This window comes from Serinus canaria (genome assembly GCF_022539315.1).
Source record: "Serinus canaria isolate serCan28SL12 chromosome 7 unlocalized genomic scaffold, serCan2020 HiC_scaffold_29, whole genome shotgun sequence".
In the NCBI taxonomy this organism is placed as follows: domain Eukaryota; kingdom Metazoa; phylum Chordata; class Aves; order Passeriformes; family Fringillidae; genus Serinus; species Serinus canaria.
In genome coordinates, this window is record NW_026108147.1 from 3,180,781 (window position 1) to 3,206,840 (window position 26,060).

Consider the following 26,060-nt stretch of genomic DNA (forward strand, 5'->3'; position numbering starts at 1 on the left):
GAATGTCAGGGGCATTATATTTAATGCTATTTCTCTCCCAGGATGGATCATGGAATGCTATTTCTCTCCCAGGATGGAAACAGCCATGGGAGGAAGGCAGAAGGGCATCCCCAGATCAGCCTGGAAGCTGCACCCCCTCTTCCTACCTTCAAAGCTTGCAGCTTGTAGGTGTCAATCTGGGATCCAAAGCAGCAAGTTGGGTAATGGGAAATGGAAAATGTCACAAATGGAAATGTCACCCTGAAAAACCACAGTGGACAAGCCCTGGGTGTCTGAGAACAGCCACAGCTCGTCACACAGGGGTAGGACACAGACTAAGCAAAGAGATTTAGAATTCTCTTCCCCCTTTCTTGAAGCTGGCCAAGTCAGAGCATCCTCCCAAGGCAGCCCAGAGCCCCTTTTTGCCCCCTTCCCAGCAGGACAGGGCAGCTGAGCCAGGCTTAACACCCAAGGGCAAAGGCCTTGGTAAGTGCTGGAAAAGTACAGGCAGCTTGGAAGAGCTTCAGGAGATCTGAAGTGTTTGGGATTAAAGCCAGCTCCACCCTGGAGGTGGGAGCTGAGGAAGGATGATGGTGGTGGCTGTGCAGGGCAGGGGCCTGCAGGGATGGGCTTAATCTCAGATTAAACAGCCTGAGGAGGAGATTGAGGTCAGGCCTCCCAAGGGACAGCTCCAATCTCTGCTCTCTTGACAGGGACAACACCCAGGGAATGGCTGGAGCTGGGTCAGGGGATGTTTGGGCTGGATTTTAGGAAAAGGTTCTTCCCCCAGAGGGTGCTGGGCACTGCCCATGCTCCCCAGGGAATGGGCACAGCCCCAGGCTGACAGAGCCCAAGGAACATTTGGACAACACTCAGGGATGCCCAGGGTGGGGTTGTTGGGGTGTTGGACTCCATGATCCTGGTGGGTCCTTTCAGCTCTGGATATTCTGTGATTTGATGATTCTGACTTGAAGGTTACCTCCTAATTTTTTAGCATTTCCCCCCCAGTCTGACCTAAGCATCCACATCTGCCCCATTTTCCTGCCCCAGCTGCCTTGTGAAAGGATGTGGGCATAGGGAAAGGGATGGTGACTCTTCCTGACCAGCTCCCCATCTCTTTGGGAACCAGCAACCATCCCCTGCACTTAAAACTCCAGAAGGTTTTTTCTGCTTTTCCACAGCTTTTTTTAAACCCTTCCATTTGTCCCCTCCCCATTCCAAGCCCCCCACTTTGAGCCCCCAGTCCTGCCCCAGGAGTTTGGGCATTGCTGGGTTGGGAAGACTGAAAACTGCTCGTCCTTTCCACCCCTCCTCTCCTGCTGCTGCAACAGGCAGCAGCTGGAATGCTGCCTCCCTTTTATAATCTTATTTTTTGGGAATAAAAAGGCAGTTTTGCTTGCAGTCTGGAGCCAAGCTCCTTGCAAAAGAGCAGGCTGTACTCTGGTCAGCCCCGTGCATTGTCCCCACAGCTGTGTCCCATCCTGGGAACATCTGATGCTGGTGGTCACGTAAGGATGGGGAGGAGAACATCCCCCTTGCACATTTCCTTTGGCAGCCTGTGGCAGGGAATGCTTTTCCGAGGGGGCTGTGCTGATCCCTGGATGCCCACGAGGTTCAGATCTTTTCCCAGATGGGTTTCCCTGTGCAGGGGCAGCTCATCCTGACTCACGGGATCACAGGAGGGTTTGGGTTGGAAGGGACCTTAGAGATCATCTAATTCCATTCTGATTTCCCTTCCTACACACCCCACAACTGTGCATCCCACCAAACTCCTCCAGGCACACCAGAGGCGGACGTGATGAGTTTTCCCAGCCTCAGCAGCAGCTTGGGAGAAGCCCCCTGCCAAAATCCACCACCTCCCCAGGAGTTTTCATCATGCCTTTGCTCCCTTGGTATTTCCAGCAGGCAGGGAGAGCTCCAAGCCACATTTCCAAGCCCTCAACCTGCCAGAGGCACAAAGCAGCTACAAAGAGTTGGTGCAGCAGCAAATGCTCGAGCCTTCCCTTGGGTATGGGATTAACACAGGGTGCAAAACCCTTTGGCAGGTGCAGAGCACAGAGGGTGAGCAGAAAGGATTTATTTCTGTGGAAAATGCACCTCCTAAATGGCTGCCTCCTCCTACCCTACGTGTCCATCCACAGCAGAAATCTCAGGAATTTCCATGGCAGCGCTCTCAGGAAATCTCCGCATTTCTCCCAGACGTGTCTGCGATGGGACATGGATTGCACAAGAAGGTCTGAGAGCTGGGCAAGGTTGAGTCTAGAAAAAAAAGGAGAGACAGAAATCCTGAGCAACAAAGAAGCAGCTTGGAAAAAGCAGCCAGAGGTTTGAAGCACATCCAGACCACTGCTCTGGAAATCAGGCTGAACAGTCTTGTGACATCAGGCTCTCTCAGGAGGTCGCTGCTATTTCCCAGCTGTAAAGGCCTGGGAATGTTGCAGCCCATGTTTGACTTTGGAAGAGCTGGAAAGGACAATCCTGCTTGCAGGGGCCAAGCAGCAAATGATAGAATCCCTAAGGCTGGAAAAAGTCATGAAGGTTGGGAAAGAATTCCAAGACCATCGAGTCCAACCTTGAGCCCCACCTTGTCACCCAGCCCAGAGACCGGAGTGCCACGTCCCGGCATTCCTTGGACACCTCCAGGGATGTGGGATCCACCACCTCCCTGGGACCCCTTTTCCAATGCCTGACCACCCTTTCCATGAAGAAATTCTTCCTGATGTCCAACCTGAACCTCCCCTGGCACAGCTTGAGGCCCTTTCCTCTCATCCTGCCCCTTGTTCCCTGGGGGAAGAGGCCAATCCTGCCCCGGCTCCATCCCGCTGCCAGGGTTTGCAGGCTGGCAATGAGCTTCCCATGGATTGGCAAGCTCAGAACTGGGAAGCACAAACCACAAACATTCTCCACAGGTCCTGGATTTGTCCTGAAGGTCCCTCAGTGCAGTTTCACCCCTCTGGCCTCAGGAGAGAGCCCCAGTGGGTGATCTCAGACACAACTGGCACCTCTGAGTTCCAAGCAGGGCATGTTGGAGGAGATAAATATTTGGGCACGCACTCATTCCAAGGAGCATTGCTGGAAGTTTCTGATGTTGGAGAAGTTGGATATGTTGGAAAGCCCCTTGTAAATGGATTGGGATGGTTATCCCAAACGAGGCAGCACAACCCCTTTGCTTTCCCCATCCAGAAAAGCTGGGTCTGACCCCAAGCTCAGACTGCAGCCGGCTTTTGCCATCCCTTCCCAGAGCCACGAGGAGCTCTTGGATGTCAGGATCAGCCCCCAGAGATCCCAAACGTGGCCAGCCCTGGGCTGAGCAGCGCCTCCCACGCAGATCCGGGATCCAGCCGGGAGCTGCATGAGCTCATGGCTGGGGCGGTGCCAGAAGGGACAGAGAGGGAAGGGAAGGCAGCTCCAGAAAAAGGAGGATTGGAGAGGAAAAAAAGGAAGGAAAAGAAAAGGGAGAAAAGGAAAAAGAGAAATGTATGTGTATTTAAATAAGGTGTATGAAAGGGAAAGGGGGAAAGGAAAGAGGAAACAAAAAGGAAAGAGGAAACAAAAAAAAAGGGAAATGGGAAATGTATGTGGGTATAAAAAGAAGTAAAAGGGGAAGGAGAAAGGAAAAAAGGGAAGGGGAAAAGGGAGAATGGAGAAGGAAAAAGAGAAAGGGAGAATGGGGAAGGGAGAAGGAAAAGGAGAAAAGGAAAAGGGAGAATGGAGAATGGAGAAGGGAGAGGGAAAAAGGAGAAAGGGAAAAGGGAGAATGGGGAAAGGAGAAGGAAAAAGAAAAAGGGAAAAGGGAGAATGGGGAAGGGAGAGGGAAAAGGAGAAAGGGGAAAATGAGAATGGAGAAGGAAAAAGAGAAAGGGAAAAATGAGAATGGAGAATGGAAAAAGAGAAAGGGAAAAGGGAGAATGGAGAATGGAAAAAGAAAAAGAGAAAGGGAAAAGAGGAAAGGGAAAAAGGAAAAAAAAAAAACCAAGAAGAAAGAAAATAAAAGGAAAACGACAACAGGAAAAAGGAGCAAGATAAAATAGAAGGAAAATTTAAAAGAAAAAAGGGAAAAAGAAGGAAATACCTTGAGGCCAAGTCCACTTGGATCAGCAGCAACTCCCAGAGGGGACAAGGAGAGGGACAGGGACCAGGGCAGGGCAAAAGAAGCCTGTTCTCTGCTGAAAACAGTTCCCTTGCCAACCCCACAAACTGGGGGGAAAATCCTCTTAATTCCATGTCTTTTGAGCCCCTAAGAATGCTTTCAGCCCTGTGTGCACTGAAGACAAGGATGAGCAGGGAAATCCCCATGCAAGGGGCAGGAAGGGGACATTTGGATTTCAGGGACCTCTCTGCTCACTGGTGGAGGGGCAGCAACAGCAGCAGTGGCTCAGAGGGATGCAAGGAAATAACCCATCAGTGTTTTTAGAGCCCCTGCATGGCTGGGCTTCCCTCTGGGCTGGTTAAGACAAGGGGATGATTTGTGGCTGTGAATCCCTGTGAGAGCTGGAAGAGGTCCCTCGCTGACGTTATGGCTGCTGTCCCTGCTCTGGTGGAAAAAAAAGGAGACTTTTGTCAACAGCCCCAACAAGTTTAGTCCTCCTGAGATCACCCTTGTCTGATCTGGTTCCTGCACACTTGGGATGGCATCATGGAGCAGGATCCCACAGGAAAGCTGATGGGGCAGCTCATCCTCTACCTCTCCACGTCACAGCCAGGCCATCCAGGGAAAAACACCATCCCATTTCCCAGAAAAATCCTCCAAATTTGGCAGAAATGTGATTTTCGTGAGCTCAGCTACCAAAACCCCACCTACCTTACCTTGGTACTCCAGCAGTCCTCAGCCCACCTCAGCATAAACATCAGACTTCCTCTGGGAATTGGGAAAACACCTGCAAGATGGGATTTTATCTGTACTCCCCCTGGGGGAGCCAGCTCAGAGGACACCCATGGAGGGGGATTGTACACCCAGAGCCAGCAAACAAAGCTGGTGATGCCAACACAGGAGGACTGAGAAGAACCCAACCCTTGTGCAGCTAGAGCCCAGCTGCACTGGGATTTTTCTGGAATGCTTTTATGAGTGAGGCAGGGTAGAAAAGGAGATCTTTCTCCCCAAACCCAGCCCTGTTAATATCTTGAAAAATGCATGAGGAGTGAGGCTGAAGCATGTTTGGAGCCATCTGCCATGAGAGTGGGAATCAGGGATGTGCTGTGGGGAGCTGCTTCTCCATTCATCCCCTGCAGGTTTTTTGATCCTAAAGTGTGAGACTGGCACTGGGATGGAGTTTTTCCATCCTTCTTCCCTTGGCTTTGCAGCTTTCTCCCCATGCCTTTTTAACTCACAGTGCTCCCAGCACAGCATCCCAGTCCTTAACCAGGCTCTAAATGAGCTTTGATTCTCTTGCAACCCTACCAACGTGGCCAATCCTCAGGAAACAAGCCAGGAACTCCTCCAGCACTCCAAGCCCTTGGCTCTGCTCTTTTCCAGAAATGCAGGGGATGGTACCTTCTGATCCAAGGCAGAAATTTGAGTAATTTCCTCCAATTAGTATCTTTTTCCTTTACTTCACTGACACAATTTTTCTGCAGAGAGCTTTTCTGCAGCATGTGGTGTCTCATGTTTTACAGGGATGGCCAAACACCTTCTCTTGAAACAGCCCAAGCTGGGCTTAAAGAAACTCAACACTTTCTAGTAATACTTAAAACAATAATACCTTAATATGGGAAAAACCTCAAGCTTTCACTTAAATTTGCACCCTCTGATTCCCTGGGGCCTTTACCACAGGAGAAAACTGCTTGTCCAGAATTCCTCCTCCATCTCTCCAGGGCTGGCTCAAAGCATGTCCTCAGAAGCTTTGCTCTTTGGCTGCTTGCCCTGTCATTTCTTCAGATGAAACAATAATTTGCAATAATCAAAGCCAGGGGTGAGAGCCTGACTTTCCTGGCAGCCCCTTGGGGCATGAAGCTGGCAGGTAACTGCACACTCTGCTGGATAAAGCACCCCTGTCCCACTTCTGATCCCACCCAGAGCTGAAAACCAGGACCAGCCCTCCCCTAGCAGGCAGGAAAAAACAAGTTTTTCCACCAACACAGTTTTCAAGCAAGCAAATCAGTGGGAGTCTGACAGCCACGCTTCTCAAGGGGGGCAGGAAGATTCCCAAGCCATGAGGAGACAGGGGAGATGCCAAGCTGGCAGCAAGATTTCCCAATTCCTTCCCATCATGGCCACAGATAAGGATCAGGCAATCCCCAGGGATGTGTTAGCAAGGCCAGACTGATGGGTGAAGGGGCCAGACATGCTGCACTGGGGGGTGGCATGGCTTGGAAGCTGTCACTGGAGGTCTAAATGTCACCCTGATCCAGACCTCTCCTCCCTGTTTCACACCACTCCAAAGGTGAGCTTGCATTGTCTGGTGGCTGGGACAGACTGATTCAGCTCAGCTTTAATGTTGCCAGGGGTGTAACAGCACCACAGTCCTGCAAAGGTCTTTAAAATGCATTCATTTAAATGTCATTAATTTAAAATTCATGAAAATCCTGCCTGGAGCCATGTGGGTGCTGCTCAGTCCCACGTTTGCTGGGCACCAACTAAAGCAGGGCTGCCAAGTGCTGCTGAAACACACCAGCCTTGCCCCAAAATCCTGTGTGAGAGCCAAAGCCTCTCTCCTGACTCCTTATCATCCTGCTTTCCCATAAATCCAGCAGCTGCCCCTTCCCTTCCACTATCACCAAACAGCAGCAAGGATCAGAAGGAATTTATTTCCATGGGAGCCTGATCCTTTTCTGGCATTTACTGGGTAAAAAAAGAGACGCCAGGGATCAGGGGTGATGGTATTCAGTGACTAAATGTGCTCCACCACCCAGTGCAGAGCAGCAATGCCACCTCCTTGCTTTAGAGCACCTTCTGAAAAAGCTGCTTTCATAGCACTTGATGGCCCCACTGCTTTCCTCACTTCTTTTTCTGCTGAGATTATGTTATTGAGTGGTTTATTTGCCTGGCACAAAACGCTCACACAAAGTAAAAAAAAAAACCCAAACAACGCAGGTCAAAACCAATTTTTCTATTTCTGCATTTCCTTTTTGGCCACATGCTTCCAAAATAACAGTTTTGGACGCCTTGGGTGGGCACTGTTGGCTGTGACAGGTTCGTGCAGTGCACACAGGGACATCCTGCCCCGTGGCTGGCAGGGCCACAGCACCAAGAAATCCCTGTCACCAAGGAGGAGAAGATGGCCCAGCTTGATCAGGGTGAGGGACACAACTCCCTCAGATGAGGGGCAGCTGGGTGGATTCCAAAAGGGAGAAGAAAGCTCCCCCCAGCTCAGCCTCCCCATCTGAGGGACTGGCAGCAGGCAGAAGCTGTCCAGGCAGTGGGGTGACATGGATTTTCTGGGTCCCCATTTGGGACCACGTTACTAAACTAATAGGAGGTGATGCCTGGCCTTCCTCTGTCTGGTTTTTGCCTTTTCTTTCAGCACATTCCAGAACTTTCTGCAGTGTTTGCTGTGGCCTGAGCTGAGTGCAGCTGGAGCCAGGCCACTGGGAGGTGCAGAGGTGGGACTTGGTTTAAGATGGAAGTGCCAGGGTGGTGTTTTTAGAAGCCTTCCATTGTTTTTTAGGAAAACATGGACAAAAGGCAGGTCCTGGGCTGGCATCAAGGGACACTGGCACATTCCTCCAGCCACTCCCAAAGGTCTCTGGAAGAGCTCAGGGGAACTCAGCCCCAGGAAGGCCAACATGCACAACTTACAAGCAAGGTCAGGTTTGTCTCAATGCCTTGGCATTCCCCAGCATCACCAGGGAGAAGGGACAGAGGGATATTTCTAATAAGCAGGAAATATCAGAGGGATATTTCTAATCTGCAGGATTTTAGAGCAGGGACTCTCTAGAGTCACTAAGCAATGCAGAAGTGAGGAACCTGCTTGGTAATGCCTGTGACTTCACTGCCAATGCCAGCATTTTTTAAATTTCTTCCTAATTTTCTTCATTTTCAGGTTGCTGCTGAAGTCTCCCAAGCCTGCACTGTGCCAGATACCCAGCTGGGAGATCCTGGACCAGCAGTTTCCATTGGATCCAGCTTTTTCCCCCCTTTGCATTTACCCTTTGCTCTTGCTGCTACTTCTGACCAGTTCTGGGAAGGGCTGGGTGGTTTTTGTCCCCTGAATTTTTGCCTGAGGTTGCTCGTTTTCATCTGATGTGCAAAACCCTCTCCTTTTTCATATGAGAGGCCTCAGCATTTCTCTCAGCCCCTGAACCTCTCACATGACTGCACTGGCACAGAAACCAGAAAAGTTTAGTCATGACCTCTGTCCATCCTGTGCCAAGGAGGACAGAAATGAAAACAACCCCATTCAAAGCCCCTTGAGGCACTGAATCCCAGCCCAGGGCTAACGAGCTATGGACACAATTAACCCAGGAATTCCATTAGCCACACAGACACCCTTTCAATAAATAAATAAATAAATAAATAAAAGGAACCTCCTATTCAAAAAACCTGAAGTTTTAGGCCAGTGATCAAAGAAAACCCCACAAGTTGAGGACTTTTAAAAGAAGTTTGTGTTATTGAGTATTCCCCTGTTTTCCCAATTTCTGTGAGTTCTGCCTCAAGGAAATGGCAATGATTCTCCCTCCCTGCAGCAGCTGATGCTGGGGATCTCATCTCCCTCCAGTCTCCTGCTCCAGGCTTGCCCCTGCCCCTTGGGAAGCTGTGCTTCCACCTCTGCCTCAGCTCTCACAAAATAAAATAAATCAAATCTCAGGAAAATCCTGATGTTGCCTTAAAAATAGGAGTTTTAAAGAAAAATTGATGTAATCTTCGTTCTGCTTATTCCTGTGGGTGTTGGGGGTTTCATGCTAAAACTCACCTGTGAATCCTTCCCCAGCAGGGCTGGGAACTCCCCACCAGCTGGGATTTCAGGGCAGATCCCAGAGCTCTGTGTGTTAAAAGCAGGCAGCTCCACAACCTGTGACTGCTGTGGCTTTCACTCTCATTTTTCTTATTTCTGAAAGAAGCAACAGAGTAAAAGAAAACCAATTAAATCTTTGCCTTGGTTTTGAAGGAGAAATTCCTGCTTTGTCTGGTGACACCACCTGAGCCAGTCACTGCTGAAGGAGGGCTGAAATGAAATCTTGCCATGGAGCAAAGGAAGGCAAAATTCAGGTTTCCCAACACCTTCCCCACCCCTCCAGCTCAAGGCTGCAAATGTCCCCTGCATGAACAGCTGTGGGCTGGATGTCATTTCCATCAATTCTGTAAAAAAACCAAAACAACTTGCTTTTTGATTGCCTTTGGATGTCTTGAGAAGCTCCATGAGCCACGTGGAGGGTGCAGGAGATGTAAGAGCTGGGGGGCTGACATGGATAAAATGCCAAGCTGAGCTAAACTGCAGGGGAAAGCCATGAAACTCTCCCAAAAGAGAGGAGTTTTGCTCCAACAGGAGGTTCACAGAGGTTCATCAAGGATCTTTCAGGAAGAAAGTGAGTGAGAGAATCTGGAGTGCTAAGGGGGCAAGTCATGGTTGGAGAGAACAAACGGATGGGGGGAGTTCACTGCAAAATAAGAGCTTGAATTGGTGAAAATGATGGGGAAACTCATGTGGAAGGAGAAGCAATCCAAATCCCTAGTCCTTAAATGGATAAAAATGCTGGGATACATTGGAAGCAACATCAGGACAGATGCTGTCCACAAGCTCTGGCAAGGCAGAGACCACAGGATTGATGAGCTGTGGGCAAGACACTCTGCTCCTTCAAGGACATCTGGGAGGAACTGGTGTCCAGAGCTACTGCTAAACAAACATGCCATCTGGATAAATAACTCCTCTGGAAAAACCTTCAGGATACAATCCAGCTGTGGCCGTTTAAGGGGAAAAAAAAAAAAAAAAAAAAAGAAGAAGAGGTAAAAATGTGGGAGCAGAACAGAACATGAGCAGCACCTCAGGTCTCAGGAAGGTCACAAAGCCTTGGGACAGGGCTAAATGGTGAGTGGAGTTAAAACTAAAATCAAAATAAACCTGCAGCCTTAGAATGCCAGGCAGAGAGAGGCTGCAAGCTCCTCTGGATGGAATGGTGGCTCATTCCCAGGGTGAGGAGCCCCATGGTTTATTTGGGTTTCCTCCACTGGCACCTACCAATTGTTTCCCTCACACTCCATGGATGGACCTTGACTGCTCTCTCCCCTTTTGAGGAACAGCATTTTGCTGCTTCACTGTGCAAATAAACCCCAAATATAGGATTTTACAAGTCCCCATTTCAACTTGTTGTGCTAGCCACATGCCTGAAACATTCAAGCCCCAGGGAATCTAACCAGAAGAGGTTGGATCCCAGAGAACAGCAGCTTCTTTTCAAGGAAGATGCATTATTTAGGTTTATAGTGACATCAGGGAGATTTTATAGGGTGCAAAGTGCCCTGGTACTTGTCAGATCCATGGCAAACAGTGCTGATTTCCTTCCCTTGGGCACTGTGGGGGCTTTGCAGTCACTGCCACCCCCTTGCTGCTCTTGTCCCCAGTCCTCAGCCAGAAACAGCATCTGGGGATATTCCCATGTTAGGAAGTGAGCTGTTACTTCTTCTGATTTGTGCAATTTGACACTGAGGAGGGACAGAGCCCTTGCACATCCCACTCCACTGTCTCCAGCACTTTCAGTTTTCAGCAGGTCTCCCTGTCCCTTTGTGCTCAGTGATGGCTGCTCAGAGTACTTAGGAAGGCAAGATGCCAGGACTGGTTCCAGTGGGAAGTGTACCTGCTCAGGGCTTGGAACAAGAGGGTTTTTAAGGTTCCCTTCCAACCCAAACGACTCTGTGATGCTATCATTTCAGAACCATCCTCTGAAAAAAACACTGTGGAGATGTAAAATACTGTGGGGATGTAAAATACTGCTTTGAAACATTTCCTGACTGGTAAAGGACGTGGCTTTGGTCTGGGCTGCATCACAAACCAACCCTGTGAGGCAACAGAGCTGGAGGAGCCTTCCAAACTGGATTCCTCCAACTTGCTAACACTGCATGAGCTGGGCTGTCCCAAGGCCACCCACCAGCTCTTGCCTTCACAGAGGCACCTCAGAGGAGTGGCAGCACAGGAGATGGGCTGTGGTGGGACCATCAGAGATGTGCTGCTCTCCTTTCCCTCAGCATGGAAGGGAAATCGCTTCCATCACCCGAAATACTCCGGCAGCGGATGTGGCTTCCAGGCCACCGGCACCACGGAGCTTGGGAAGGATTGTCCATCACTCAAGCTGCCCATAATGATCTCCAGAGAGCCTGTGCTCAGCCCCAGGCATGCCAGGAGGGAGGGATGAAGGGCTGGGAGCTCTGGGATCAGGCTCTTTGGAGGTCGGACATCCACGCTTGGCCGGCTTTGATCTCTCTGTGAGCGCATTAATGTGCAGAGAGGAAATGTCTGGTGGTCAGCTGGGACAACACACAGCACAGCTGGGGACCCTGGAGGAATCTCAGGCTTTCTGAACTCCTCTGAACACTTCCTTCTTCACCCCCTCCCCCTCCATACTCCATTTGCCTTTTTTTCCTAAAAAGTGTTTCTTTTCCCAGGGAGAGATATCAAGTTCATGATGTAATAGCTTGTGGTGAGGGCTGTTCTTTAGGTCAGAGAAATATGAAAAACCCTGCAAAAAGTATCTTTAGTAAAATCAGCCTCCTGTCACTCAGCTCAAAGAACTGATCTTTAAATCCAAACTCTGCCTTCAGATACATTAACCCCAAACTGGCAAACAGCATTGCTATGAGCCCAGATCATTGTGCCTGGCTTAAAACAAGAAGTTCTGCATGTTTTGTTCTATTTATTGTATTACTGAAGAAATTCTTCCCTGTGAGGGTGGGGAGGACCTGGCACAGAGAAGCTGTGGCTGCCCCTGCATCCCTGGCAGTGTCCAAGGCCAGGCTGGATGGGGCTTGGAGCAGCCTGGGATGGTGGAAGGAGTCCCTGCCCATGGAAAGGGATGGGATGAGAGGAGCTTTGGGGTCCCTTCCAACCCAAACCATCTCTAATTTTGTGATTCATTTTATGATTAAAGCACAAGTCAGCTGCCCAGGAGCTGGGCTGGCCATCACCAACCTGAAAAGAGAATACAGAGTCCTTCAAAGATCCTGGAAGTGAAATGCCCATCTAAGCTACATGTGCAGGACTCTGCAACTGATGGAAAGAGAAAGAAGGAGCCCCACAGGGTGAGTCAGCCTTTCCAAAGAGAGGTGGAAGGAATGCATACTTGAGCCAGCCTGCCATTCCCTTGGGAAGACAAACCCCACTTTGCAATATTTTACATTTTATCCCCACAATACAGTAATTTCCAGGAACCTTTGGCCTTTTTTTTTTTTTTTTTTTTTTTTTTGCAACATCTGCAATGTCTTTGGGAGCCTTCTGGAAGAAAGGGCCTCTTATCCATGAGTCATTTGGAGGAAAGGGAAGCCCTTTGGACATGGGGATGTGTTTGGTTCACAGGGCTGCTTGGAAATCTGGAGAAGCCATGGGCAGCTGTGGGCATGGAAATCCATGCAGGGACTGGCAACAGTGGCCAGTTAGGTGCTGAGCCAAACCAGGGCAAGATTTTTGCCCAGTGACTCTGATGAGCCAGGGGGGAATTTGACAGGAATGCCACCAGAATGACAGCCATGGAAATTGCTGGCAAAAGGCACAGAGCCAAAAGGAGTGGGAAGAAGAGAAAGTCCCCACAGAGTCAATCCCACATACTCCCTTCCCATCAGCAAGTGGATATTTAATGGGCTGGGGCTTTTCCAACCTATTCCTTTTCTTTTCTTGAAGAATACCACAGACTTCCCTAAATTCAAGCTTTCCTGACAGAAATCAGAAGTTCAGGTTACATGGGGACATTGGCACTGAGGTTTCAGGGTTTTTGCCAGATTTTGCCAGGCTGAGGACCCTCAGCACCTGTGCCAAAGTATTTCAGTTACACACAAGATTTGGGAGAGAAAGATTTTTTTTGGCTTAAGTTCTTGCATTTCTGGAGGACTGAAAAATCTGCAAATGGTCTCTACAAGTTCTGGGCACTGGGAGAAGGAAGTGGCAGGGAGCAGTGACTGCCCTGGGTTTGTGGCTACATGAAAATGATATTTTCCAAGAGGTGAACACATCTCTCCATCACTGCTGGTGGTCCCCACCCCAACAAGCAGCTCAAGGCTATTGACTGACAAGAGGTGGAGACACAAACCTCATCTGAAATGAGATTTTCAGCCATCCTTACCTCTGGTTCCTCATCCTGGGGAAAACAAGGGTGTGGCAGCATCAGGAAAGGCTTCCCACACCCAGGGACTTCCATATAAAGTGTCTGGGGCATAAATTTTCTGCAAGATGTGGTGTTTTGCATGCTGGCAACATTTCAGGGATGTGAAGAGGAGGGTGGAAAGTCAGCTAAAAGCACTAAGAAAGCAGTAGCATGGATTTCTCTCTGGGGAGAAAGAAAACCCCAACAAAACCCAGCAGATCTCAGAAACAGAGGAAAAGACAGCCCTGGCCAGCTGATGTCCTCTGCAAACCTTTACCTCCTCCTCAGATTAAATACCTCTGGCTCCAGTCAGAAATTATGGCTGAACCTAAGAAACACCAAAAAATTTCTAGGATCAGAGTTTGGGGTTTCATTCTTTTGATGGAAAAGTATATTTATAAAAATAAAATCGTCGTCCCTGGGTACATCTGGGAGCACAGGAAAGATGTGGATAAGTGTCTTTGTGCAATCCACCAGCATGAATTAGTTCTTTGTGGCTCAGAGAGCAATCTCAGAAGTTAAAACTGGTGGTTTTGTCAGGATATTTTCCCTCTTGGCTCTGAATGGGAGCTCCAAAGAGACGGAGAAGTCTCTTTACTCACGTCACTTGACCTCCTGTTTCTCCAGAGTTTTGTTAACAAAACCCTGCTCCGATGGATTTGCTTTGAACAGCAGATCAAAAGTGCTCTTAGTGGAGCTGTTAGAACCATATTTGGTTGCAGAGGAAGCTGTTTTTCCTAGAAAGCTCAAGGAATGGTGAAAAAACCCCCCAAATCCCAAACAACACAAGGAATGGAACTGGCTTGGCCCAAACCTTTGGTGGGTAACACTTGAAGGAAGCAGCCCCTGGCAAGCTGAATGTTATCATGTTATCTTAAACCTGATTATTCTAAGCCTGGGGAGCTGCAAATGGGCAAAAGCTGGAGGATGGACTGCATTTCTCCACACATGGAAAGGGCAAGTCCTTTCCTAAGATCTTTCACTTTAGGATCTGCTTTACATGTAGCATCTATTGGTCCTGGAAAAGGCAAGACATCACCAAGCACAAAGGCCAGTCTGAGATGTCCCCAGACTCCTGGATTTCCATGGGGCTGGGGAAGCTTGGGGTGGGTCTCCTTGGATAAAGGAATAGCTGTTTAATAGCTATTATTATTAATTTATCATTATTATTTAATTACAGCACTTTAAAAGCTGCAAACCCAAACAAACACTGCTGCAGGGCTGTCTGTCTCCAATCCCCCTCTGTAAATCTGTCCTGAAGCACTGGGTAACTCCCTCTAATTCCTTTCAGGGGACAGCAGGATTTCTCCAGGGCAGGCAGGGCTTGCAGCCTCCACTTCAAGCCAGACCCCACTGCACCAGATTCCTGCTTGGGCATTCCACAGATACTCCAACCCCTGCCCTCCTGTTGCAATCTGGCTGCCCAGTCCTTGCCATTCCATCCAGTTTCACCCAGATGGGGTCAAAACTCTGCTGGCAGAGAAATCAGGCTCTCCTCTGGATAAACTGGGGTAGAGGCCATGCATGTGCTGCAAAGATGCACTTCTTTACCTAAGCAGGACCAAAATAAATTGTTTTAAGCCCTTTACCACACCCAAGCTGGGCTTTGAAGTTTGGAACAATCTTGGTGAGCTGCTTAGTGTGAGCAAATTTAAAAATATGCATGTCCTGTCCATCTGTCTCATCTTCAGAAAGCAAGGATTTTGGATGGGCTGAAGCTGTTAAGAAATCAGATTTATGCAAGATCGTGTCAATTAATTTCCTGTGATGCTACAAGTGAAGAGAGCACAAGTTTCAAAATTCTGTTTCCTCAAGGTCAGAGCAAAGCTTTAAACAGTACAGAGTGGATGTTCCTGAAAGAGATTTCCAAGGAGAAGGCTGGGATCTGGGAAAAACATTGGCAAGACAAAATGGGAAACACAGGTAGCACCTGCTGGGGGTCCTGATGCTGTGTGGGAGTTCTGGCCCCAGTGCTCATGGTTTCACCTCCCTTTGATTCCCTGCACCACCTCTGGAAAACAATTGCTGTCTCAATTCCCAAATTCCCCAGGTTATGATGGAAGGATTAACAATATCCCTCTGGCTGTGTATGGCATCCAGCCTCAGGGTCAGTGAAACCCCCCCTGGGGGAAGTCAGGTAGAGGTAATAACAGATATAAAATCAGCAACATTAAATTACTGCAGGTTCTTATTGCCAGACCACTTGGATCATGGAATAGGCTTATAAAGGGACTCTCTCACCAGTGAAATAAATGCATCCTTACAAAAGGATGCAAAAAATACATCCTGCAAGAAGAACTACACTCATGTGGGCTGGGAGGGATAATTTTTGGTCTCTGGAAAGCCCCAGGATTTTTCTACAAGCTCCCAGAAAGGCAAATAAAATTAAAACGGTGGAAATTATTCAGCAAATTGCTTTGAAAACCACCCAGAAATATCAGTATAGTTTGGTTTAGTAAAGCTGATTTTTTTTTTTTCTGATAGCATAAAAATCTCTTCTTCTCGAAGACGTAGAAAGAGTTTGGTGCACAAACAGCCAAGCAGTAGAGCAGACTACCAATATACTATAAAAATCACACAGTCTATAGAATACTAAAGTTAGATTTTGATAAAAAACATCTCCATCAAAAAGGAAAAAAAAAAGGTAATGTTTTGATAGTGTTAAAACAAAAACTGTTCTGTCAAAGCCTAAGAAACCCACGCCAGCCTAGACAAACTCAGCTCCCTTTCCTGGCTGCAAATGAAACATCCAGACATTTTTACCCCCCTGCCTCCTACTTGATCCAGATTCCTGATAGCTGATCCATGAATACTGATCCTGAGACAGATGTTGATGAGCAGTTGCAAAATTACACAAGCACATCCCAGCTCTCCTCCAAGCACCCACAGCTCCCTCCAGACCACCAAGGATTGGTGCACAAGTGACAGCAGCACCAAGTGGCCTTGCCCCATTAAAGAGCTTCATCGAGGTTTCAGGGGCTGATTAAATCCAGGAGATCCTGGTGCTCCTGGTAGGATTTGCTTCCTGCTTGGAGACTCTTCCTAACCTTTAAACAGCCCTCCAAGGGATAGCGTGAGTATCCCAAAGCAGAGTCATTCCACTGGCCACAGCTCAGCTTTGCAGAGAGCAAATGAAATCCACAGCAAACCCTGGAGCATTTCATGGAAAGGTTCCCACTGGCTCCAGCAGGCTTTCATTTGGATTTTTGGGCGACATCCCAAAACACCCAAGGTCTCCAGGTGGGTTTGAGGGCTAAGGTAACACCTCTGAGATCCTTGGCTGCAGGTGGAAGCAGTGCCAGCAAGGGGCTGGAAGGGAGCCCTGCTTGGCACACGGAGGAAAAGGTGACTTAGGCAACCACATTGTTTTTGCCTTTGTCATGCAAATAGAGCTCATCTCCCCGGGAACAGCTGTTCATCTTCCTAAAGGCAGAAACTGCTGGAAGCCACTCCACTGGAATATTTCACAGAGCCCTACACCCTGCTCCGTGTTCCTGCACATGTGAGCATAGTGTCTGCTTGGTCGTAGGCTGCACAAGTATTTTCTATTTCCTGGCCATCCTGGAAACCATTAATGACCTCAGAGCATCACAGATGGCCTTGCCCTGATTGAGGAAAAAAAAAAAAAAACCACAAAAGCAGGAAAATTTGCAACACCTGCTCAGAGCCCTCTGGGCAGCCCTACTAGTGAGAGCCCAGCAGTCCAGAGGGACCCAGCTGCTCTGGGGACAGTGTGGGCTGGGACAAAACCTTCAGGGAGCTCCCTCTCCCAGCAGAGACTGTCCTGTGGCTTTTTGTAAATGTGCCTGGCCAATCCATGCTGGGATCTGGCAATTCAGAGGCAAATCCTGGCTCCTGGTGCTGGTCCTGAGCAGAGAGAGGAAGAGGCTCATTCCCTCATTAAAAGGGATTTCATGGAGCAGCTGCAGCCAGGAGCCAGCACGCTGGGAGAGGGAACTGCCTCTGCTTTAGACAGCTGACAATCCAAACTACAGAGAAAAGTAGCACCCCATTTAATTACTGGAAAATTGAGGCAGGGAGGAGTTTAAAAGGTAGGCTTAAGGTTGCATGGAAAAACCTCTGGCAGACCACGATCTGAACTTGCTGTCCTGAAGGAAACCCACATCCCATCCTATCCCATGCTATCAATCTGACCCCCAGCACGACTCCTGCACCAGATCTGTCCTCCTCAGGGTGCCAGCAATCCTGGGGAAACAGGATTTCTGGAGAGGAACTAAAGGGTGGGGTGAGCTGAGACGGACTACAAGGGAATTGGGGATTATTATTATCATCTTTGTGGTACTTCAGACTTTTTCTTGGTCTCTCTCCATCTTCAGCTTTGCAGAAGGAGGAGAAACTATGGCTATCAGCACTGAAAGTTCTCCCTGGCACTTTGACTGCTGCCCTGGCTCTGACCCCTCTTGGAAGCAGAGTTGGGAAGGGAGGAATCAGCAGCTGTGAGCAGCACAGCCCTGCAGCTTCCTGAGCCTCTCTTCCTCTCTCCAATTGATACAGGATTTACAGGGATACAGCCATCCTTGGTCCTGACTTCTGGAGCAGCTGAGCTCCTTTTCACCTCATTAAAACCCTTCTTTAGACAGTCAGCTCATTCAAGGAGGCACCTAAAAGCAGCCAGAGGAGCTGTCAGCCCTCACATCTGACCAACCCTCCTGTTTCTTGTTCAAATTTGCAACAGCAATTTCTGTTTCTCATTTCTCTCGTGAGCAGTTTCTTGGGGGCAAGAACCCATCCCTTTGGCCTCTCCCAGTACCACTGCCCAAACAGCTCCAGGAGTTTCACAGCAGAGCTCTCCCAGACTCAGTCCTGCTGGTCAGGATTGCTGGTTCTTGGGATTGCTGTAACATTTTAAGGCCTCACCACAGAGCTCTTTTACCTCAGGGATCTCACATGGATTCAATCATCTCCCAGTAGCCACCCCCAGTTCTCCCAACAGCTGCACAGAGAGGAAAATACCCGCAGCCATGAGTCAAACAATAACAGTTCAAAACTCCCAAAGTCTCATTTTCTCTGTCATTTGGGGCTTTTTTCCCAAATCTGCTGACTGCCTGGGACTCTTCCCACTGATCTAAAAGGTCAGGGATTGGCTAAATGCAATTAGGCAGGGACTGCATCCCCACTAACTGCTGAAAAGCATCTTGCAAGGTGAACACCTTGCTCACCACAAGATTAATTCCTGCTCTCCCTTCTCCTCCCCACCTTTCAGGCACAACACTGTCCTCCACCAGAGCACTAAACTTCTTTGGGAGCTTGGGTTAAAAAACCCTCAGGGAAGGTTTTTGGTCATAGCTTGGGGGTTTTGTTTGATTTTGTTTGTTCCTTTCTACTTGGAAAAGCCCTCTGACAGCAATTCACCTTGATGCTCATGGTCCACTCAGAGAGCAGCCCTAGGGCCAAGGAGCAAAAAAGATAAAAGAGAGAATCTGCAACCAAGTGTCAGGTCCTGTGGAGCCTGGGATCTTGCACAGGGAGCCACGGGAAGGTCAGCTCTGCCTCTGGCAGGGATGGTAAAGAGCATCCTCAGGAGAGGTGATTTCAGCTCCTGGCTCCAGCAACAGCCTCCTGCCTGACTTGGCCAACTCCATCTTTTCTCCCTTTGTCCAGCATTTCTCTTGCTGTGCCTTGTCACTGAATGCCACAAGTTTTATGGAGGAAGGGTAAAGTCAGGCATGTGCTTTCTGGGCATTACTGGATCCCAAAGTCTGCCTTGCTGGAAAACTGCAATTGCCCTTTCAGCCCAAAGAGGATCCTGGCTCTGCTTGGGTTTTTTAAAAACCAAATCATTATTAAAGACATGCCTCAGCTATTAGTGTATTATTAATCAAGCTATCTCAAATAAAGAAGCTTTTTTGGCTATTTTGGGGCCCTCTCCAAGAAATTACTCTAATTGTTGATGACTACTTGGCCTATATTCTTGTGATGTACTTCTTGCTGTGTGTTTTTGAGTGCTGTTTTCTCCCCCTCCCCTTGTGAAAAATCTTGTTTTGTCAGAAAAATAAAATGTGTTTTTATTAGAAAGGAATTTATCTACATTGGGGAAGAGGTTTTTTTTTTTTCAGGTCTGGAATAAATTTTCTAGTTAGGGGAAGGGAACAACATCCCAGCACGTGCAGTGCTAACCTGGGGGTCAGCATAAATTTTGTTTTACACATCTGAGCAGCACTTTAAAGAAGTCTTTCCAAACCCCACAAAGGGTTGGGGTTGACTCAGATATTGGCTCTAGAGTGCCATTCTCTGCCCCCATTTTCATCTGGGAGAAAAACAAGCCCTTTCCTTTCCAGGAATATTTCTGAGATGACTCCTATCATCATGGTACAGAAAATTTCTGTTCTGAAAGCAAGACCCCATTTGGTGTTGATTAGCCTGAATACAAACTGTGATCAAGGCACTATGGTGAGCCAAAGAGTGCACCCAGAGAGCAGCTCTGAGCATTCCTTCAGTGGGAGAATTGTCCACCATGCTGGGAATTGGGCAGCTGAAGGGATTAGGGCAGCTCTGGGGAGGAGTTCAGCTCTGTCTCCTGAGGAAAGGAGGCTCAGGGGAAACCTCCTCACCCTAAAACAGGAGCCAGGTAGGGATTGGCAGCTTTGCCCAGGCAACAAGTGATGGGATGAGGGGTGCCAGGGGAGGTCCAGGAGGAATTTCTCCATGGAAAGGGCTGCCAGGCATTGGAAGGAGCTGCCCAGGGAGGTGTTGGAGTGCCCATCCCTGCCAAGGAAGGACTGGATGTGGCACTCAGTGCTCTGGGCTGGGGACAAGGTGGGGATTGGGGACAAGTTGGACTTGATGGCCTTGGATGTCTTTTCCAACCTAAATAATTCTGTGATTCCATTACTCTCTAAACTGACAGAGGGCAGGTTAAGGCTTTGCATTAGGAAGAAATCTTTCCCTGTGAGGGTGTGATGGCCTGGTAAAGGTGCCCAGAGAAGCTGTGGCTGCCCCTGGATCCCTGGAAGTGTCCAAGGCCAGGCTGGCCAGGACTTGGAGGCTGGTGGAAGGTGTCCCTGCATGTGGCAGGGGGTGTAGCAAGATGGGCTTTGAGGTCCCTGCCAGCAAAAACCATTCTGGGATTCTTTCTGGGATTCTTTGGCTGCTGCTGTGGTTTCCCAGAGTCAGCCTGGCCCCAGCAGCTGCAGTGGAAGCAGTGGAAGGTGTATTTGGGAGGCCTGTTTCACTCACAGCCACCTGCCTGTGGCATCTCCCCTCAAAAGTTACATTCCAGGTGGGATTCCTGGAGCCCTGGCATTCCTTATCCCAGCTGAGGGAAGGAAAGACAAAGATCTTGTAGGTAGTGTGACCTTACCCCAAACAAATCCTTCATTTTCCTTGTTCTAAAGGGACACTGGGCTCACCAGTTTTCGAGCAGCTCCTCTTCCTGGTGTTTCATCCTTCTCTCCCACTTCAGTGTTAAACACCTCATGGCTAATTCCAGCTGTGACCTAAAAAAGAAACAGAACTATATTCACTTTTTATGCATTTCTTTCCCTGCTCCTGAGCCAGCAGGCAAAGCTTTAGGAGCTGATGTTTTCCCCTCTCATCTCCCACGTGCCCTGAGTTTGCAAGAAGAATTTGCCTCAGGATTTCACACACTCAGCCCACGAGAGCTCCTTGGTCTCTTCCACTGTGCACATGATGCTGTCCAGGTCTGTACACTTTTCCCTAGAAAAGTGGAGCCAGGAATTGCATCTCAGCTGCTGATAGGAAAGCAGTTCCCATCAGTTTTCCAGTGCACATCCCCAGGGAGCAATTCAGGCCTTCAAAACTGACGCCAAAAACCAACAGACAGGAAGCAGAAGAGTTTCTATTTAACAAAGAGAATGCTCCTGAGGCAGGCTGGGGTGAAGAGGAGGAGGAGGGAAGGGCCTTTCCCAAACTATATCATGGAAAGGGAAGAGCCCTTGCTGTTAACAGAGCAGCCTTTTGTCTCCTTCCTTTATAATTTCTGCAGGTTCTTTAAATTGAGATGAATGCAGAGAGCTGAAGGCTCCCTGGCAATCCTGCTGCCTTCACATTTCTGTTTCCATCACCACCAGCCCAAGAAAATCCAGATTTGCACCTTCTCAGCCATGTATACATTATTAACAGGGCCCTGGGGATGCACAGCCTCTGCCATAAAAGCAAATGCCAGCTAAGAACAGTTAATTCTATTGACTAGGAGGGAGTAACAGCACTTATTTTTGTTAGCTGGCAATATCTAACCCTTTAAATGATATCAGATGGGCATGAGTCAACAACCTTGCCTCCAACAACAGGCCACTCAGACTGCCTAAAAATAGATTTTACTTTCCCTCTTTCACATTAAGGGGTCTGCTGGGGACAGGCACACACTCCTGCCTGGAACAAGGGGGGATTGAAGTAGCTGCAATTCCCTCTAATCCCTTCCTGCCAGAGGGGACACTAAAAATATAGGAGCCACCCAGTTGCTTTAGCTCTCAGTGTGGCTGGGTGGTGCAGGAGCAGGGAGCAGCAGCCAAATTGTTCCCATCTCCTCAGTCTCAGCTGAAAAAAAAAACAAAACTCCAAAGCAGATGATAATTAAGCCCTTAATATTTCCACTTAGACTTCAAGCAGGGTTATTTTTACCACGCTGACATGCAGAGCCAGGAGCTGCACAGACTGGGAGAGGCAGCTCTGTGCTGCTGCTGACACAGCTGGAGCCACCACATCTGGGACAGGGAGAACTTCAACAAAAGTTGGCTCTTCACTCAGATTTCAGTGGGTTTTTGCCAAGCCAGGTGATGTTGAGGACACTGCTTTATTTTAACCAGCTACAGGAAAAAGCTGTATCAACTCCTTTTGAGAGGATGCAACATTTTCTAGCTGGGACTCAAGAAGAGGCCCCTGGAGGAAAGTCCAGCCTTTCTCCAAGAAATGGGCTCAGTCACACATGGCTTTGGCCCCCTGGGCTAGCCAGCAGCAAGGAAGTGAAACAGCATTCCTCAAGCCAATGGAGAACACAGCCTTAGGCTGATCAATCAACCTGGGCTGAATTCTGGTGGAAATTCTAATGGAGTGACCCCTTGGAGCCTTATAGCTCAACCAACTTTATCATTTTATGTCCCCCTCCCTCAGCACCACCTTGATCTATTCACAAGTATTTCAGACAGGAGCCACTCACTTCCTTTGTCTGCAAATTTCAGTCTCACATCTTGTCATTGATCGTAGGCTGAAATTCCCAACCTCTTGATTAAAATAAGTAAGAGAAATATAACTTACACAGTTTTGGGTTTTTGTTGTTGGGGATTTTTTTTGCTGTTTTTTTTTTGTTGTTGTTGGGGTGTTTTGTTTGTTTGGGGTTTTTTGTTTATTTTTTTGGTTTGGGTTGGGTTTTTTCCCCCATTCTTTTAACTCTATAGCCTAGTGACATGGATTTCAGGGCCAGGAAAAGAAGGAATTCTTCTTTTAAGGGTGGGAAGGCATGGACACAGCTTGCCCAGAGAAGCTGTGGCTGTTCCATCCCTGGAAGTGTCCAAGGCCAGGCTGGACAGGGCTTGGAACAACCTGGGATAGTGGAAGGTGTCCCTGCCCATGGCAGGGGTGGAATGAGTTGGGTTTTAAAGACCCTTTCAGCATGATTGTTATGGTGATAATTTTGGGAGAAATCTGTTCCTTCTAAGACCAATGTCACTGTCTGCACTCTAGAGCAAAGGTGATCCATAAAATGTCCTGACACTTCAAGACCAAGCTCATTTAAGCCCATATCACACAGGGGTATATCTGAAAAAGCCCATCCTCTGTTCAGATTCCATCTTTTGCACAACAAACAGAGGTAGGAGCATTCAGGCAAGTTCACAAGAGGTCTCTGCTCCCACACTGAGTGCTGAAATGAGCAGGGAAAATGTTATTTTCCTTTGGGGTCTCCTGCTGGGATTTCCCTTCTTGTCCTTGAAGAGAATTCAGGATGGTGAGTGCTCAAATCTTGGCTTGATCTGTGGGATTCTACAAAAATCCTATTGCTGCTCTGACCCTGGTCCCACAAAAATTGAGACTGCTCACCACTTATTTCCACAGAAGGGCAGTTCACAGGGTGAGTGCTTTGGAAAAATCCCATCCTCCACCTCACAGCTGCTAAAGGGTTAGGAAAATCTTGTTCCCTGCTGCAGGCCATAAGAGATGAGATGTCAGAAGAAATGTCCCACAGAACCTGGGAGTGGTGATGAGGAGGAGACTGAGATGATGGAATTAGGTCAGAAACTTCCTATTCCTCACCATATGTTGAGGGTAATGAGGGTCCAGCTTGTTCCATGGGGTTTCTGGGGGGTTAAGAGTACAGGATTTTGCAACGTGCCACAGAAAAATTCCCAGTGAGCAAGCCAAGAAGAATCAATCCTTGTGTCACATACTGTATGTTCAGGGGCAGGGTGACCAACCCAGCTGGGAGCTGAGTCATCCCAACCTGTTGAATGGGATCCAAAGGTCTCCCCACTTGGGTTAACACAAATAGACACATTTTTAACAACTCTCTGATTGCAAGGCAAGTTTCCTTCTGTTGCAGCTCAGGGCAGGGTCATGATGCACCACAGAATATAAATCAGTCACAGCTCAGATCCTGTCAGATAAAGTCATATTTCTCTCCATTTGTGCTTTTTTTTTTCCTGCCCACAGGGTGAGTTTAAAAAACAATTAAGATTTTCTGCATTAGTCAGAGATTTCATCCCTGCACGATGAGGGATGGGAAATCCACCTCTCAGAGAGTTGTGCACACATTGTTTGTGCATCCAGAGCAGACATAGACCTTCCACACAAGAAGGAGATGAATTTCTGCCTGAATGTGCTGGGAAATCCCAGTAGCCACCCCAAGAAGGGGAAGCCCCACATTGCTGGAGATCATCTGCTCCAGCACGTAAGGAATTACAGAGCCAAGAAATCCTCAGGGAGGTGTGGTTGGCACGGAATTCCTCACTACTGTCATGAAATGAATGAGCAGAATCCACTCCTGCAGTGCTCTAGTTTAACATCATGCATGGAATGACAATGCTCTGAGACACTGTGCTCCCACCTGGAGCAGATTATCCCACCCTACTTTAGGATACTGCCCCTCCTGGGATTCAGCACTGTGCCCCACACTCAGCCCTGACACTGGGCTCTGTTATAAATTATAAATAAATAATTATAAATAAATTATAAATTATAATTTCAGAGACCAAGGCCAGAAAGAAGCATCACATGAGCACAATCAAACACTGGTTTTAATCCAGTTATCCTCCATCATGCCTCTGTTTCCCTCCTGTTCTACAGTCCACATGGGGTGAGGAATAACACGTGGTGAAATGTAAAATGCAATGCACAGTCCAAAGTCAAACACAATACAAAAGTCAGTACAAAAATATAATCTCGTTTTACTCCCAAGCTAAAATCCTTTTCCTCCCAGAATATTATAAACACAAAGTTACTTTGGAAGCTGTGAACTGACTCTGAGATCTACCAGACCATCACAGACCTATATAAAGGAAAGGAAACAAATACCTAAGGAGAAATCCAGAAGGAAGGAGCAGGAGACACCCTCAGGAGGAGGGAGACAGTCAGACCTCTTGGGACACAGCCTGCTCAAGAGAGCTGGAGGCTTTCTGACAAGGAAGCTGTTTGTTTCTTTTGAGGTCATAGCAACAGAACATCACAGACATGGCGTGTGAGGAAATCATGAGTTTTCCAAGGAATATCTCCCTCCAAATAATATAATCAATTTCTCATCTTAATGGAAAAAAAAGCCTCAAACCTATACAAACCTGCCAGGCTAGAGAGACAACACTATCTTCCTCCAGCACATCTTCCGTTTTTCCAAAAGCATTTCCCAGCTGTAATTCCAAGGCGGTGAGTCCTCTCATCCCGAGAGCTGAGCAGCCTATTCCTGAGAAACACAAATCACAGATAAGGAGGTGACCCAGACTGTTCTCAGAAACAGTAAAAACCTAATGTTTGTTTGCTTTCAGCTGCTTCCTGCAGGCCATCCCCACGGCTGCTGCTGGGAACTGATCCAACACTCTCCAGCTCAAATAAAAGCCATTATCCCACGGCAGCTTTGCAGGTAGCTCTGGTCACCCTTACCTGTTACAGTCCAGCAATTCCCCAAGCCTGGACTTGGGTGAGGGAATTTCAAGGGAATGGGAACTCTCCTCCAATCCTCAGCTGGCTTTGGTGTCACAGAATGGCAGGATGGGTCAGGTTGGAAAGGACAACAATGGGTTAATGATCCAACCTCCCTGCTCCAGCACGGTCATTCCAGGGCACAGGATTGTGTCCAGAAAGCTCTGGAATATCCCCAGTGAAGTGTCACCAGCTGTCCTGACATGAGGAGCAACACTCCTGAATACCTGTTTCCTTTTCTTTCCTCCTTTTCTTTTCTTTTTTTTTTTTTTTTTTCCCAGCTCCTTTTGGCCTGGCAAACAGGAAGAAATAAATAAATGTTATAGTTGTCCCATTCTCTTTTCATGGAATCATTTCAAGTGACTTCTTGAATCACTTCAGGGACTTCTTTTGGAAATAGCTACAGAGGGGTAAATCCCATCACAGACAAAGCTGCTGTGACCCTGCTATGTGGGAAAGGTGAAAGCCACATTAATCAGCAGCTTAATTAACCTGTGGGGGGGTAAATGACAATTAGGAAGGGTCATTGATACCACATGTTGAATTATTCTGTCTGCTGGGGTTTAGCAGCAATAGGGACACACAGAAAGAGAATCAGGGAGAAGCTTTTCATCCTGGGGCAACACATCCCAAGTGGTGCCTCAGGTTTTATTCTTTATTATTATTTATTATTTATTCCCACTTGGTAATTAAGGAACTGATGCTAAATAAGCCAAGCACCAGTGATGCACTGCAGGGTCAGGCACACAGTTTACTTTGTT

The 26,060-nt window shown here is 48.1% G+C and overlaps 1 long non-coding RNA gene across 3 annotated transcripts; it reads right to left on the reverse strand.

The window, feature by feature from the left end:
- Positions 1-2,059: 2,059 nt before the first annotated feature.
- On the reverse strand, positions 2,060-25,023 carry LOC115484626 (uncharacterized). Of its 3 annotated transcripts, none has more exons than XR_007780592.1 (4): positions 24,942-25,023; positions 20,568-20,654; positions 8,829-8,966; positions 2,060-2,238 (listed from the first exon to the last, which is right to left on the reverse strand). It is a non-coding gene; the product is annotated as an uncharacterized LOC115484626 (long non-coding RNA). The 3 variants fall into 3 exon arrangements; XR_007780591.1 differs by having other exon boundaries at positions 20,519-20,654; XR_007780590.1 differs by lacking the exon at positions 24,942-25,023 and having other exon boundaries at positions 20,519-20,877.
- Positions 25,024-26,060: the final 1,037 nt, after the last annotated feature.